Here is a 16,951-nt window from a genome sequence, read left to right as displayed (position 1 = left end):
AATATGTATGTTGTTTTTGAGTATTTTTTAAATTTTTTATTTTTATTTTTAGATAGGGCCTTATTGTCTAGCTGAAGCTGGCCTCAAACTCCCTATGTACCTCAAGTTAGCTCAGTCTCTGATTTTCTGGCCATAATTTCCCAAGAATAGAGTTACAGATGTGTATCACCATGCACCCTCACATTTTCATTCTACAGTGGAAGGAATTATGGCTCAAAGAAGACACAGTGAGGTTGACAGCAACACATGTTTGAACTGGAAACCAGACCAAGGCAAGTGCTCTTGACTGCCAACTGTAGACACAGAAAAAAAGAACAGTGGTTTACGTGAATATGAGACAGATGTTCAGGAAGAACTAGTGCCCATGTACATGAAAGACAGGTGCCATTCCATAAACTCAGGGGGGTCACCAACATCATCCTAAATAAAAATAAGAACTCACATGCTTTTTTCTCTGCAAAATAAATATTTTGACCATAATAAGAATGTGAAAAATTCAATTCATTCAAATATAAAAAACTAATACCAAGAAAATTCCTACCCTTAATACAATTTCTAAAGAAGAAAAGAAAAATCTATTTGGTTTTGGTCTTCAAACACTGAGTCAGGATTCAATTCAAGTTGCTTCATTGCCTCCTTCCCAGGAAACTGCAACTGCACGCAAAGCACAAACCCAGGATAAATGTGGAAACAGAAAGCAGTTGTGAAAAAATTATGTCAATGATAGTACTGCTGATGTACATAAAGTGACCCTATTGCAATAATTTCATCCAGCTAGCCTCCATCAGTCACAAAGGGGAGTGCATTCTGATGCCTACCTAACACAAGTATGGATGTCTTTTTTCTTTTAAGGAATGTGCATCTGAATCGCAGTGCAGATTTCTACTTTGTATATCACTGAACTTTAAAGCCAACTGGTACAAGAAAGTAAGAGAGATAGGACATCTTCCTGGGCCCAAGCTCACTCTTTGCCCTTGTCCATGTTACCGATGAAAGATTTCATGTGGAAGTCAGTGCAGACACTGAACTACATGTTGCAAGAGAGCATGGAACGAAGACACTATAAGGAAACATGTTTATATTGTGCCAAGAATACAATTTACTTGTTTTCATACTTTGAGGGAAACAATTTTCTCTGTCAAGACACACATATCCACAAAACATACATTTGCTTACTGTTGCATGATACTATATAGACTCTATATAGTTGATGTGTGTGACCTGAATGAGTATAAATGTACCACAAGCATGCAGTAGTCCCGGGAGGCCAGAAGAGAGCATCAAAGGATACCTTGGAACTGGACTCACTGGTTACTAACCACCATGAGTGCAGAAACTTGAACCCAGGCCCTCTGCAAGAGCAATAAATACTCTCCACTATCGCTCCAGGACTAGGAAGATAAGTTATCATGAGAAACTATGCCCCAGGAAAGTATACTTGATAACTCTGTGTTTATGGATCACATGAATAAATATATTTATATAATGAGTTTCATATTACAAAGAAGATATGGGTTTGTATTAGTTACTTGGCTTTCTTCTTTGGCAAAACACCTGGCAAAATGGACTTCAGGAAGGAAGGGTTTGTGTTGTCTCACAGTTCCAGGGGACACAGTCTGTCGTAGTGGGGAAGGAATGGCAAAAGGCAGCTGGTCACACAAGCCCAATAGATGGGAAGCAAATGTTTGTGATCTACAGGCTTTTTTCTTTTTATTCAGTCTGGGACTCCAACCCCTAAAGTGGTTCCAGCCACATTTAGAGTGTGTCTTTCAACCTCAGCTAACCGAAATACAAAAACTGTTTTACAGATGGATCCACATATTTGTTTCCATGGTGTCACAATGACACAGTCAAGATAGCTCATCACAGGGTCTGAGTCCCGAGAGGTAGATACAAGTCCTCTCAAGGGCACACAGGTGTGCATCAAGAGGGAAAGCATAGGTCTGTGGACATAATACTGAATGTCTCCCTGGAACCTCAGTTCTAACACTTCTCTTGAACAAGTATTGGGCAGACTTCACTTCCCTAAGAAGAAAGTATCAAATTAAATGACAGAGAACACACATCAGGCATCGAGATTATGAATTCGGAGGTTCCAGGACTGTGAAAAATCAAGACTCTCCTAGCTTTTGCTACGTTATTCTCTTCAGAGGAACTTCATCCTCAGGCTGAACCTAGGTAGAAAAGAAAAACTTCCATAGCATAGAGTGTCATCTGGACAAGTTTATCCAGAAAAGAATGGCCATCTTTCTAAACAACTTCCCATCACTTCAATATAATATCTAAGAAAATCATCATATAAGACCTTATTTTTTTTTAAAGGAAGGATTTCTTTTGACTGACAGTGTCGTAAGTTCTAGTCCATAACCCTGGACCCATGGGAGGCAACGTGTCACAGAGGGACCTGACATGATGGAGGAGGTACTTACCTCAAGGAAGCTGGGAAGCAATGGAGAGAGGAGGGTGCTGAGGTCCCCAAATCCCTTTCAAGGAAGTGAGCTAATGACCTCATTTATACTCACAGCCCCTGAAGGTTCTCCAAGCAGTACAATAACCTGGAGGCCAAGCCTTCAGGACATGGACATTAGGGAGAAATTTAAGATGTGAACCATAATACCCCCTGTTTAAGAACAAAGGAAAAATACCTAGTAGTGCCTGTCCGAACAATGTGGGCACCCTCCAAAAATATAACTCATCAGGAGATCTAAAATGGGCTTAGCACATGTCGGTATTGATGCTAAAGCAGTCGGGTACCGTCTTTCCTTGGAATGGCTGTATTGGAAGGGTAAACATAGAACAAAAAATTCAGAAGCAAAAAGAAAGAGGTGACTAGAGAGGGAGCAAACGACTGTCTAATTCAATTCTGTGTTACAGATATTCTAAAACAGAACATTTAAAATCCATCTACATTGTCTAGTCAAATTGAGGGCTTAGAGGAGCATGTTCATTTATGAATGGTTTTTATGTTATTTACTTTCCTTATTGTTGTGACAAAGTATCAGACACAGCAGCTTGAGAGAAGAATTTATTTCAGCTCAGTCTCTTAGCAGGGACTCCGTCCACCATGAAGGAAGGCATGGTGACTGTAGCATGAGGCAGCTGGTTACACTACATCCCCAGTCAGGAAGTGGACAGAGAGGAAGGCTGGAGGGCCTTTCACATTCTTGGTGTTTCTTTGTGTCAATTTGGCATCCAGGATGATGGGACCATGAGTTAGCGTAGGACTTCTTTCTTTGTAAGCCTCTCTGGGAACAAAACATCCAAAGGTTTGTTTCCTTGGTGATTCTCAATTTACACAAGTTGAAAAGGAGATGCATTATCACAGGTCTCTCTGGGAGTTAGACCAGTCCTAGGCACTGTTGAGTCCACACCAAAAGCATTCTTTGGGAAACACAACCCCAACATCTGTAGGCTGGTCACACACTTGGTCTGGTTTTATTATGGCTGCTTTCCACACTGCCAAGGAAGCCAGGAACATTTTACAAATATATATATGATCCCCTAATTCCTGTTCCCCCACATGATATAAAAATACAAGGCTTTTTTTTTTTAATCTCCAATACAGTGTATCTTCCTAGATCTGAAACCCACCAACTGGCCAAGCATATGAGCTACAGAATTCACTGTTTTCTAGATAAATACAACCTGACCCTGTGTGCCCCTGAGACATTCTTCTTCCTGGTGCCTTTCCTCAGAAGCAGCATCTCTCCTTCTCCCTCCCCAAGAGCTCTTGTTTATTTCCTGTGAAGGGATAGTGATTATGGTTTTAGGACTTTGACACACAGTGATTCCTAAGAGCCTCCATGAAAGAATCCTGTGTCTCCAACCCCATAGCATCCCCCTCTGAGTCTTCCAAATCCCAACAAGGTAGGGCAGAATGCCAGGCATAATCTTTGAAAATCTCTTTTCCCTTGTGAAGGATGCAGGACTGATGGAGGGTCATTTTTCCTCTCATTTGTCAATCATATGAAGATAGCAACTCTGACCAGCAGTTACCAGTTGGAAAAATGGAACCCAGAATCCTGAAGAGGGAGAATCAGGAATTTCATCAGCATCTGGCTGGTATATCCACCCCCTATTTGACCTTGAGGACTTGTTCACTGACTTCCATGAGAAAGCCAGGGCCTTCATCAAGAGCTTGTTTTTCCATTTGCTGCAAGAATCCTCACAAAGAGATGGTCCTTCACTGTCCTGTAAGACTATAGCCTCAGGACTCAGGGATGTGTGTGGTTATTTCACATCTGGCCAAGGATCCTCTCTCAAGTTTACTATGAACAATGCAGGGACTTTGACAATCTGTCAAATGGAAATAAGAATTTGTCAGAGTCCCAAGTTATCATGGAGAGATGCAAAGCACTACTGATTGACAAGTGAGACAGAAACCATTTCCAAACTGGCACTGTCTTTGTGAAAGGACTCCTCTGGGCAATCGTTAGTGGTTCCACAGCATTCATAAAATGATCAGAGATGCAGCCAGTCCCCTCAGAAGGAACACTGCCCTGCGAAACCACTGCTGCCATGCTGCACCTGGGTGAACCAGCCAGTAGGCTCCAGGAAGGCAGTGAAGTGTTCGCAATGCCACTTTAAACAAGCGCCCTGTTACTGCTGTCTTCTCGATTGAGCTTTGGGATAGCCTGCCTGGGGAGGCTTGAGGCCACTGTTCCCATGAATGGAAATGTGTCGATAATCTTGGGGAAAAGAATCCACTTTGAGAAGCTAAAGTGGAACTCGCGATGAAAGAGAATTGAAGATTAAAAAGAGACCACAAGGGAATGAGGTTACTACAACCTGACCAAGCTGGAAAATAAGAAAGTTTGGAAGCTGCTGCACGATGCTCACACAGTGGAACGATTCAATTTAATTTTCAGGAAAAATAATCGGCAAGGTGTCTGAGCATTGGAATCCCCTAGCCAGGCTGAGTTGCTTCACAGAGGTCTGAAGGGAATGCTCCTTGCACATGGGCAAGAACTGTATCCTCAGTGGCTTTCCTTTGTTCTGTTCTTAATACGTTGATGCTACATTTGGCTCTTCGGTATGCACAAGCCTGCGACTGAAAACGCAGATTTTAATTACAAATTATGATAGTTTTTCCTCTATCCCTACTGTGTTTCCTTCTCTAATGTACTATAATTCCTAATGTTCTTCAGTCTCTGTCTCTTCACCCGCCTCCATTGGAAAAGAATAAATACTGTTATCACAGGAAAAGCAGATTAAAATACAGACATAAAAATAAGAATGAGAGGGAGAAACTGATTCTGACATGTTTGAGGACCTGGATTTGAATCACAAACATTAAAAAAATTTGAGGGGTTGGGGATTTAACTCAGTGGTAGAGCGCTTACCTAGCAAGCACAAGGCCCTGGGATCAGTCCTCAGCTCCAAAAATAAATAAATTTCTTTAAAAAAATTAAAAGATAGAGCTATGTATGTGAGACCAGAAGATATTAGCTCAGTGAACCACCATGCTGCCTTTCTAAGGTGACATGTAAATGTGAAGGACAGGACTAGGGAGATGGCTTGGTGGGTCAAGGAGTTAGAATCTCCAGAGGCCATGTTAAAGCCATACATGCCGCAAGGGCATCTGTCATGCCAGCATTCCTACAGGGAGATAGGCAGTGGATACAGGAGAATCCCTAATAGCCCACAGGCCAGCACAGTGGTAGGGATGGAGGAAAGAGTCTCCGCTTCAAACAAAGCTGAAGGTGAGATCCAACAGTGAGAATCTCCACTGACCTCCACGGTGCACCACAATGCACGGAGACTTGTCCTCATACATGAATGTGCACGCACAGAAATGTCAGAGTTTCAGAATAATGTGGAGGCCGAAGCACCACTGATTGTCAAGTGAGCCAGACAGTAGGATGGGTATAGATGATAGGAACAGAACAAAGTGTGGGGACTCAACAGCTCTATTGTCCTTCAACTTAAAAGTAGACATGGAGATTAAGGAAGGAAGTGTCAAGTCAGCTGAAAGGTTTCAATAAAGATGACCTGAAGGAGAGAAATCACGAGGAGGGGAAGAATGCAAATTTGCTAGGAAGACTGTGCACTGATCTAAAATGATTTCTACATAAATCACAGGAGAGAATGTTGGGGACTCCCAGACTAACCATCTTCCACATGTTCAAGGCAGATGCTGTGTTACCTGGAGCACGTGGGACTTTATCCTGACAAAAAATAGAGAATATACCTGAGGTGACTCATTTCAGCTGCCTGTGGCTAAGGACTATAAGAAGTAAAGAAGGTTGAAATCATTTTCCATATTTAAAGGGTTCCCAGGATGTTCCAATCCCAACCACGGCAGGAAGAATTTGGTTGGCACACATTCCTCTCTGGCAATAAAAAACCCATTTGGTTCACTTTTAGATGAGATAAGAAAGATGGATTTTCATTTCTTATTGATGTAGGATTTATGCACTTCTTTAAGCTCCCTGTGAATCCACCAAGACCACACACTGATATCCCACAATTCAGAGTCAGAGTTCTATAACAATAAGGCTTTCCAAAGAAATGCATTCTAATGATAATTCACTGACATTTTCCAAAACAAATCCTTGAAATAACATGCATACTTTGCTGTATTTCTAGGATATATGATTACAACCAAATCAGCAAAAACAAAATGCCAGCTTTATTACTGTTACTAACATACACATTCTAGGATGTATTGGATGTTAAGTTACCTCTCAGACATAGTTATCCATTTCAAATAAAAAGAGAAAAATTGTATATTGTTTTAAATTTTATCTAGATCTTTACACAGTACCTGTTATCAATATTTCCAGTTGGTTTCAGTCTTCCCCATCATATTAAAAAAATATCATGACTTTGAGATTATATTAGTAAACAGAAGTAAGAAAAGTTCATTCCTAAGTCTTGGTAGAACACATAAAATATTATTTCAGTAGGTTGCTCAAATATTGATGCAATATCTATTTTTATCACAGTCTAGTTATAATCATAAAGTCATCAGTAATTTTTGTTGTTGTTGTTCATTTAAAACTTACATTGAGGCTAGAGAGATTGCTCAGTTGCTAAAAGCACCTGCTGTTCTTTCAGAGGACCCAAGTTAGGTTCCCAGCACTGACTCTGATCAGCTCACAACTGCCTTAGAATACTTAGAATAACTCCAAAGAATACAATACCCATGTCTGCTCTTCATGGGCACTGTATTCACATGCACATATACATATATACATAATCAAAAATAAATTTTTTATGTTTGCACATCTATGATTTGAGACAGCCCAAAATTAACATAATAAGTTCAACAATTTTCTAACCTGTGTACATCACATTCTATGCTGAACATAGATGTACTAGGCAATGACTAGTTAAATGGAGAATACAGACACAAGCATGAATATTTTTTTAAAAAGGTACTGAATGCAGGAAATTGCTAAGGAAAGTTTGGAAAACTGAACGACTAAAGGTAGAGGAGGAAATGGAGGTTACCTAGACTTCGGGAGTACTAGAAGTCTCTCTTTCCCATAAGCTAGGGTAGGAACACGCTGGTTATAAGCAAAGTCTATCACTTCTGTGTAGGTGTAGAAATCACTGGCAGCTGTATCAGTTTCTGGACACCTGATATACAGAGGCAACACAAATGAGCTGGAAGAGAGCCAAGCAAACTTCAATAACTCTTGGGACAACATATTCCTTCTTGATTCAATCATGATTGCTACCAAGAAGTTTCTGGAGATTATTGACAATGTATGCCTGGAGACTACTTTGACTTTTAGGATCTTGAATCAAGCTGTGATATCTGTGATGGTTAATTTTGACTGTCAACTTGATAGGAACTAGAGTCATCTAGGAGATAATCTTCCAGGTATACCTATGAGAACTATTTAGATTAGGCTTGTTGATATAGGGAAAGAGACATCCCATGGGCAGTAGCCCTGGACTAAATAAGAGAATGAGTTAAACAACAACAACATTCATTGCTTCCTGATGTGGATACAACTTTGATCAGCCAGTGTTCAACCAGTGATCAGCCAATGAGGAACAGTGCCCAGCCAGTGCTCAGCCAATGAGCAACAGTGACCAGCCAGGAACCATCCAGTAATATACCACCTTTAACTCCTGTTACTATGACTTTCCTACCATGATGGATCATATCCCTTCAAACTTCAAGCTGAAATAGATGCTTGCTCCCTTGACTCAGGTGGGAACCTAATAGAATAGCTAAAAGAAATGTTTATTGCCATGAACGGTACTCAAATAGCCAAATCAAGGAGAGAAACAAAAGCTGTTGTTATACAGCTTTGAGCCATTACTGTACTATATCTTCAAATAATTTTATAACAAAAAGTTTATGACATGATAGAAAATTGACAAACACTACTAAATTACCCTTCAGGATTATTTACCTGTGTCATTTAACAAAAATGCACAAGAGTGATCTTGGCTTTCTTACTACATATATGGTCCTGTTCAACTCACACATAGTGGGAGCACCAAGGCAGCTCTCCAGGCCACTTTTAAAGGGACCAGAATCCTTGTCACCTAAAATCCATCCACAGGTACAACTGCTAACCACATCATATTGGGGGTGAGAGTCCAGCATACAGATTTGGGAAGAAGGAGGGCAAACACACATTCAGACTCTAAAGCTGCTCTTCCTTAAAATGCTAAGGTGCATTTGCTGAATGCTGTCTACCTTGAAGGTAGTACTCTGTATGAAGATCTCCTATGGGCTTCACTGACACCACAGTAACCCCCATCTATGAGGTTCCTACATTCAAAGACCTCCCATGGATGCTAAAACATGAGTCCATATACACTGCGGCTCTTTCCTATATACAAACCCTGAGATAGAGTTTAATCCAGAAATGAAGCAGAGTGCATGCTGAAATTGACAGTAACTAATAATGGCTTGGTTCTATGGGAATTTTGTTGTTATTATTTGCTTGTTTTGGTCAACTTGACACAAGCTAGAGACATCTGAAAAGGCGAAACCACAACTGAGAGGGAAAAATGCCCTATAAGCAAGGCTGTGGGGCTTTTTTAAATTAATAATCAATGTGGAAAGGCTCAGCCCATTGGGAGTGGTGCCACCCCTAAGCAGGTAGCCCTGGATGCTATAAGAAAGTAAGCAGAGTATGCCATAGGGAGCAAGCCAATAAATACCACTCCTCCATGACCTCTGCTTCAGTTCCTACCTCTAGATTCCCACCTCAAAGGATTGTAACCGGAGAGTTGTAAGCCGAAATAAATCCTTTCTTCCCCAACTTGCTTTTGGTGATGGTGTTTTATCACAGCAATACAAACCCTAAGACAGAAGGTAAGATAGTATATTTATAGTAATACTGTAAAAAAAATGTTATGTCACTGTGCCCTATTTCTCAAAATATCTTATTCTTCTACATTTCACCTTTTCAGGGAGTAAGAGCAAAAATAACATAATTTCCTTTGACTTCTTTATAATTTTCATAAATCAAAAATTAGTTCTTACCATAGGCAACTTTAGCTTATGGATTTTCCCACACTTTTACCTTTTCACTTATCAGGGAATACTTTTTGGTTTCTGTTTGATGCATACAAATGGCCAGAGTCGCTGTTTTTGAACACTGATGTCATTATTATTGAACACTGACGCCATTATTATTGAACATCATGGCTTCTTGAACAGAAGCTCTGGCATATAGAGACAAGGATCTGGTCACTGTGACACCAATGAATTAACAAGTGGGTGGGGCATATCCTGGCATGCTGGACAGAGGGACTGGCCTCACCCATGTCTCCAATAGGATGGAGCAGGTAGGAGCCAGATTTTATCAGAGTACTTACAATAGCATGGAACTTTAAGCTTGTGAGTGCTTCTGGAATCTTCCATGTAATATTTTTTATATCACAAAGGAGAGTGGAGACTGAGAGAAATTAAAGCATCTGTAAGCAGGAACTGGTGTGGCTCAGGTCTGTGGAGCTGAGCTGTGTAGAATGGGGATGTGACAGGCTATTTTTGTCACCCTATGAGGGTTTTGTTGTTGTTGTTGTTGTTGTTGTTAAACCGGATAATTAATGAATATGCTTTCCAGGTGCCATGTTAGCATGTCATAAAATCCCACCCCTGCCTCCTCCACTTTCCAAAAACATCTGATTTCAGAGGTCTGTGAGTACACCCCTCCAGGAACTCCCAGGTGAAATGCTGTACTCCTAGCCAGAAAAATGATTGCTTTGTGTTTCTGCTTTGTTATTGTAATCACAAGGAGAGAAGTTATGTCTTACACTCTCCCAAGACACCTGTACATGTCAGTCTGCCTGACACCACATAAGGAGGGTACTGAACAGCCTGATGGAGGTCAGTTGACTGTCATGTAGGGAAGCAAGAAGCTCGAGGAATCCCCTGGAAATCTTAGGGAGATGAGTGTATCAATGGTGACTTCATAAAACTCTGAGACCTTAAGACAATGTGTTCATGGTTTTCCCTGAACACTGCTTAGGGTCACACACTCTTTGTTCTCCACATTTTAACCAGGGTGTGAATAAAAGTGTATTCCTTGTTTGTCTCAATAAAAGAAATGTATTACTTTCTATTTATTGCACTTTATAGTAAGATTTCTCTAAGCAAGGGTTTTTCTGAACCACTCATGGTGGCATCAGCTAAGACAATGTCACATAAAGTATGGGGGTTGTGGGCATTACCAGCACTACTGTATCTGAGACGTACTCTATATCTCAGGCCCTTGGCCTTGATTACAAGATGTTTTAGTCTAGGGTTCCCCTGTGAGAAAAGACTTCTGGAATGTAAACATATCGATGGGAATGCAGAAGCATTTTCAGTTACTAATTGCTGCAATCAAGGCAAAGCTCATAACCATTAGCTTTGATATAGTATAAACAGAAATAATAAGTTGATTAATCATCTGCAGAGGTATTAGACTATATCCAGCCCTTTGGAGCTCAAGAGCTGAGCTGTGCTGTGACCTGAAGTTAGTTAATAGCTGTTTTCTTACCTTTATTATTCATTTGTTTATAAAGAATTTGTTTTTCAGTGACTGTTGGAGATTGACAAAGAGCCTAGAAGAAGAAATATCCCAGACAAACAGGACTGCCTCCAAAGATCTTGAGCAAGCTTACTGCATTTAGAAACAAAATCAGAGTGAAAATCACTGAAATCATCAGAAAGAAGAAAAGTGAATATTCATAAGGGTTTTTTTGTTGTTGATTTTTTAAAGTGAGCCCAAGCATTCCTTCAGATACAGGGAAGTATAAATTCAAACTTCACAAAGAAACGGGAGAATTCCACACATAATATGACATGGCAGGAGAGTGAAGTGTGACCAGCGTTTGCTAAAGAGATAAACACAAATTCCCTTGTTATCTTGGAACTAGCAATTTAAAAAAGAACACATTACCCCTCTCTCTTCCCAGCCAATGGGTGAATACATGGATCATAGTTAAACTGTAGGCTTGGAAGGTTGGAATTAGAAGGCTGAATGGGAGGAACTTGGCTTGAGGAGATCTGTCAGTGGAATGTTCAGGGCACCTCCTAGCTGAATGGACAAGGAGAAGGGAAGTCAAGCCAGGACCAAAGAAAGGTGATTTGGCTTCAAAATTGAGTTTTCTAGAAAACATTTTCAAAGATTTTGTCTTCTATTTTGTGTCATCACAAAATCAACAAGAAGGGTCAGAGGTATAAGGGATACAGATTCCTCACCACATTCTACTTATCCTTACACCCACAGGAAAGTGTGGCTCTCATCCCTTGCCGAAGAAGCTTCTTTTTTGCAGCAGACGTAGACTGTTACAGAGATCCACAGCTGGTCCAGATGCAGAGAACAGGTGACTGTGGGGAGCCCGGCTGCAACACATACAACTACAATATGACATTGCATCTCGGAGGCTCAGGAAACACCATGGGAGAGGGACTGAAAGATTATAAGAGCCAGAGAACTAGAACATCTGCTGGGGCACAGCATCACCCATATATGGCAGAGAAGTTGTACCCATGAAATCTCAACAAAGTTTCATAAACAACACTTTCACAGTGACAACATCAGCTGCTGACCAACATGGAGGAGGTGCAAGTGTTACAGTTCTGAAGGGAAAGGTATCCTGACTTTGGGGAGCCAGGCTCTCCCTACAGCTGTGAAGGGAAGGTATCCTGGATACCTATAGCTGTGAAGAGAAGATGTCCTGATTATCAGGAGCCAGGCTATCCCTATAGATGTAAAGGGAAACTATCCTGACCGTCAGAGGACAAGCTACATATACCTATAGCTCTGAAGAGAAAGGTATCCTGGCTGTCAGGAGCCAGGCTATACCTACAGCTGTGTTCTGGGGGCAGGAGAGGTTTCCGCACAGGAATGTAACAATCCTGCTCCTCTCCAAGAGAGCTGTTACAGCTCAGCTCTGCTCTACTCTGCTAAGAGAGTTTCCCAGAAGAGATATCCATTGCTTCTCTGTTCCACTCCACTCCAGCAAAAGAAGGTCTTCACCCAAAACTCAGTCAAGAGATTTATTGGGAGGGAGGAATCCAATAGAGTGGCTATATCTGCCAGGATGGAAAAAGGCAGCTCCCAACTAAACAGGTAGAGGACTTATATAGAGCTTTTTAGGGGTGGAGTTTTTCCAGGGTGAAGATTTTCAGGGTGGGAATTGGTCAGATTTCAATCCCTGAGCTTAAGCAAACTCAGAGAATGGCTGGATTTCCTGCTCAGAGACTGGCAATTTTTGTGCTCAGGGATTGATTGGTTTTCCTGCTCAGGGACTGGTTGGTTTTTGTGCTGAGTTGGTCAGGGTCAGAGTGTGTTTCTTTGGCTTTAGTTTCAGAGACAAGGTGCATTTCTTTCACAGGCTTTGTTTTCAGGGTCAGGGTGTGTTTCTTTGGCTGGCCCTTTTACCCTACAGGAGGGAAAATTTCACAAGGTCCCACCCCTAGATAAAGAGCTACAGGTGATCAATTACTTGGTCTAGTGTATGAAGAAGAGTCAGTCTGCTCCATATATGAGCCCTCTGGTAGGTTATCTATCCAATCCCAAGCAGTTAGCTCTAAGCACATATACATGTGAACAACACTAAATGAACTCAGTAGGTTTTGTGTGCGTGCATGCACGGTGTGTGTGTGTGTGTGTGTGTGTGTGTGTGTGTGTGTGTGTGTCCATAATAAAGAATAAGAGGGCATGCATGAATCTGAAGAGTAAGAAGGATATGGAAGAAGTTAGAGTGAGGAAAGGGAGAGGTGGATGATTTAAATACAGTACTCATATAATTATCAAAATATAATTTAAAATTTATACAAGGTGAGACTATTTTTATCCTTTGGGGCTGAGGTAACAAGGAGAATTTAGATGAAAACAATTAAATGTGAAGTCACAGGAACACATCTACACAGCAGATGCTTAAACAGGTTTAATAAAATCTAACATGTTGATGTGCTGTGTTATAATGTATACAATTATCTAAATCTGCCATCTCAAAACTGGCATAATAATCATTAATAATTATTCTAATAAGGCTTCTACATACCAATCACATTGCTGAACACTTTAAAGACATTTTATTATAAAATATCCTTTTATAAGAATTTCCTTAAATAGATGTATTTTTCAGATTAGGAAACTGAATTGGAGAGTTATGTTAATTTGTGGGCTGTCATACATCCCCTAAGTGGCTGGACTGGAAGGCAGGCTATCTGATTGACTCTAACTCCGGACCTCATTCTCTGATTTCCACATCAGTATTTTCTAAATATTATATGCCTTCTACTCACTTTATTCTGGTTTTTTTTTTTTTTTAAATACTGAATGTGACCCATTAAACTAATTTCCCACTAATTTGATTCACTGAAAAATCCTGCCGGTGGCGATAGGCTTAATTAAAGAGCTGTTCAGCATTTGGGAAATGCTTTTATGTATCGTTATCTCATTTTATTCTTGTATAACCATTTTGAAGTCCATTGGGGAAGATTGAAAGCTAAAGGTGAAATGGCATGCCCAGGGTCTCTCAGCTAGTACATTACAGAATTAGCACCAAAGCCCAGGCTCTGGCTCACACTCAAGGACTGCTCGGTTTCTGACGCTGGCACATGGAAGCAAGACACGGCCTTTCTTTTCCTGGATTATTATGCAGGGTCCAACCTATCTCCTTCCCAGCAACTGTTCAGTTGCATCATAGCTGCTACACCATCCAACCCTGTATATTCAATGTCATGTCAACCTTCACCTCTGTGTAAGACCTGGCAACTGCTACAGGCATCACAAACACCTAAAAACTGTACATACCTGCTCAGAGGCATGTATGCATATGCACACAGACGACAAATATATGCAAAAATGCAAACACTCACATTACCTATGTAGATTCATATACATGCCTGTGCACGCGCGTGCACACACTCACACACACACACACACACACACACACACACACGCACTCACGCACGCGCACACACACCACAGGCTTCTATTTTATTGTAATACTTTGCTCTTGGTAAAGCGCTACAATTTATTTTCAGTGGAGAAGTTCTGGGATTACTGAGCTGAAACTAATCTGATGCCTCGGCGTGTCTAAGTGTCCTGGAGAAGGGCGAGACTGAGACTAAGAATAGAGCCTGGGAACAATGCCTCATGTGTCACAGGCAGCACGTGAACTGTATTTACCAGCACAGCACGAGCTGTGCAGGAAAATTCCCCCACGCGCTCAAGAGAAAACTGACGGCTAAAGAAACTCAACTTCCTTTCCGTATTCCTTCCTTCCTGAACATCATGTGCTTCCCTAAATCTCTTGAGAGGCCATCAGGTCCCACCTGCACATACACCATGCCGGTGTAGACTCTGTATTTAGCAGACAGCTGTCTGAAAGGACTAGGCTGGACGGCTGCGTGATGAGAGGCTAGTTGGAACACCTGAGTCACCAGGATCCCTGAGGTGCCGTCTGTTTATAGACTTGTTCCCTCTGCACTGGTGCCCAGGCCAAGCTGGGAGTCTGTGCAGTCTCCTCCCCACCTGGGAGGTACTTCCCTCAGTGTCAGCAGCACCCTTCTCCCTTTGCTCCTCAGGCTCACGGCAAAGTTCACATCAGCACTGACAAGCAGGGCACACACACCACCCACCCCCTCTATCCAGGGCTCTGTCTCTATTGTGCTCTCCACATCTGACTCTTTTCTTCTGACTGGAATGTAGGATGAAGTGGACCAGCCCCTAGTCCCTTTCCTTAGCTGGGCTAAAGCCTGTGACCACCTCACAGTGGCCCCCAAAGAAAGGAGTGTTGCAAGAATGAATGAGGTCATTCATGAGTGCATGATGAAGTCATACAAGTCAAGACTTTAATTCACATGCACTTTGCCTGGTTTTGTTGGATTGTCTTTTAGATTCACCTTCCCCCAGATCTTAAGCAAAAGCCTTATTAATACACACATTAAGGTAAAAGTGCTCAAGGAAAGGGGGCCACTTCTCTGAGTCTGCTTCAGAGTCTAGAGGAAAACACTTGGTTCTATTCACACGTTCCTTCTGAACACCAGGCGGTATATTTAAAGCAAAGGCTGACTCCCCCCATCTTCCACTCTTTCCCCAAACATTTCCCTGTAACAAACTCTTTTTGATCAATAATTTGCTATTCTTTCCAACACAGTGCCTGTTTTCCTAGTTTTCTCACCCACAAAAAACGATTTACTTCTCCCTGTTAATAGGCCAGTAATTCTTCTGACTGATGAAAGATACAAAATTAAAGCAAGTGCCCGGGAGTTCCAATGTCAAGAAGGAGCAGATGAGATTTAAAAACAGGAATGACCATTGCACACCCCTCACGTTCAGTTGTTTGTTCATCTGCTGAAAGGCATGCATCCTGCTGAGCTCTAGGTTTGCGAAGTACACAATGATGAATTATAACCTGGGATCAAGAAGTCCACAGCTTCATCCCCCTGCCCCAAGGAAAACAGAATATTTTAAGAAAATGCACTCTCAAAAGACCCTTGAAATGCTGGATGCATACTAAAATAACAAAACACAATGGGTTCCCATTTTGGTGAGACCAAAACCAAAACAAACACAGCCAGAAATAAGAGTGGAGGATTATTACCTAGACCAGGTGAGGCGGGCATGGGAGTTGTCCTAGTTAGTTGTAACTGTCAACTTGACACAGCCTCGAGTCGTCTAAGAGGTATTTCTCAGATCAGAATTGACCTGTAGTCATGTCTGCGTGAGTGAGTATTGTCTAGATTGTTAATTGATATAAGAGGGTCCAGCCTACCCTAGGTGACACCATTCCCTGGGCAGACGGTCCTGGGCTATAACAAAGTTAGCTAAGCGTGAGTTTGAGTGATCCAGAAAATAGTTCCCCTCCATGGTTTCTCCTTCAAGGTCCTGCTTGAGTTCCTGCCCTTATTTTCTCAATGATGGACTTTATCTGCAAGCTGAAATAAATCCTTTTCTCCCTGAAATTGATTTTGGTCACAAATTTGGTCCACAAATTTGGGATTTGTCACAGAAATGGTAAATATATTAGAAAAAGGAGTCACTTCTAAAGCAGTGTCCTGTTTAAACAAAGCAGGTGTTGGGATTTTGTTCCCGAAGTCTATGTACATTTCTGTAGAAATACCTATCTCTCAGGATGCTCAGTTGAAGCTCTTGGCTCAAGAAAGAAAGATGGGGCACACAACTGTGACACATTTAGAAGTTAATGCTGTGAGTGTTCACCAAATGTTTCGATAGTAGCTTGTCCTACCACTGGAGGGTTCTAGAACCTTGAAAATCTGGAGCTTAGTAAGAGAAAGTTAGTTCTTTTGCAGTATAGCCTTAAAGCCAGTATTGGGCTCTTGGCCTCTCCTCTTCTCTGTTTTCCTCCCCAGCAGGCATCCATGAGGTAAGCACTGCCTCCGTCCTGATGATCTGCATCAGGCCGCAGGATCCCTGGCATCCATGAGGTAAGCACTGCCTCCGTCCTGGTGATCTACATCAGGCAGCAGGACCCAAACTCTGCAACCATGAGCCACATTCAGCTTTCTTCC

The sequence above is a fragment of the Peromyscus maniculatus genome, chromosome 17 (genome assembly GCF_049852395.1).
Source record: "Peromyscus maniculatus bairdii isolate BWxNUB_F1_BW_parent chromosome 17, HU_Pman_BW_mat_3.1, whole genome shotgun sequence".
NCBI lineage: Eukaryota > Metazoa > Chordata > Mammalia > Rodentia > Cricetidae > Peromyscus > Peromyscus maniculatus.
The sequence above is the reverse complement of the archived record's forward strand: the minus strand, read 5'-3'. Positions refer to the sequence as shown.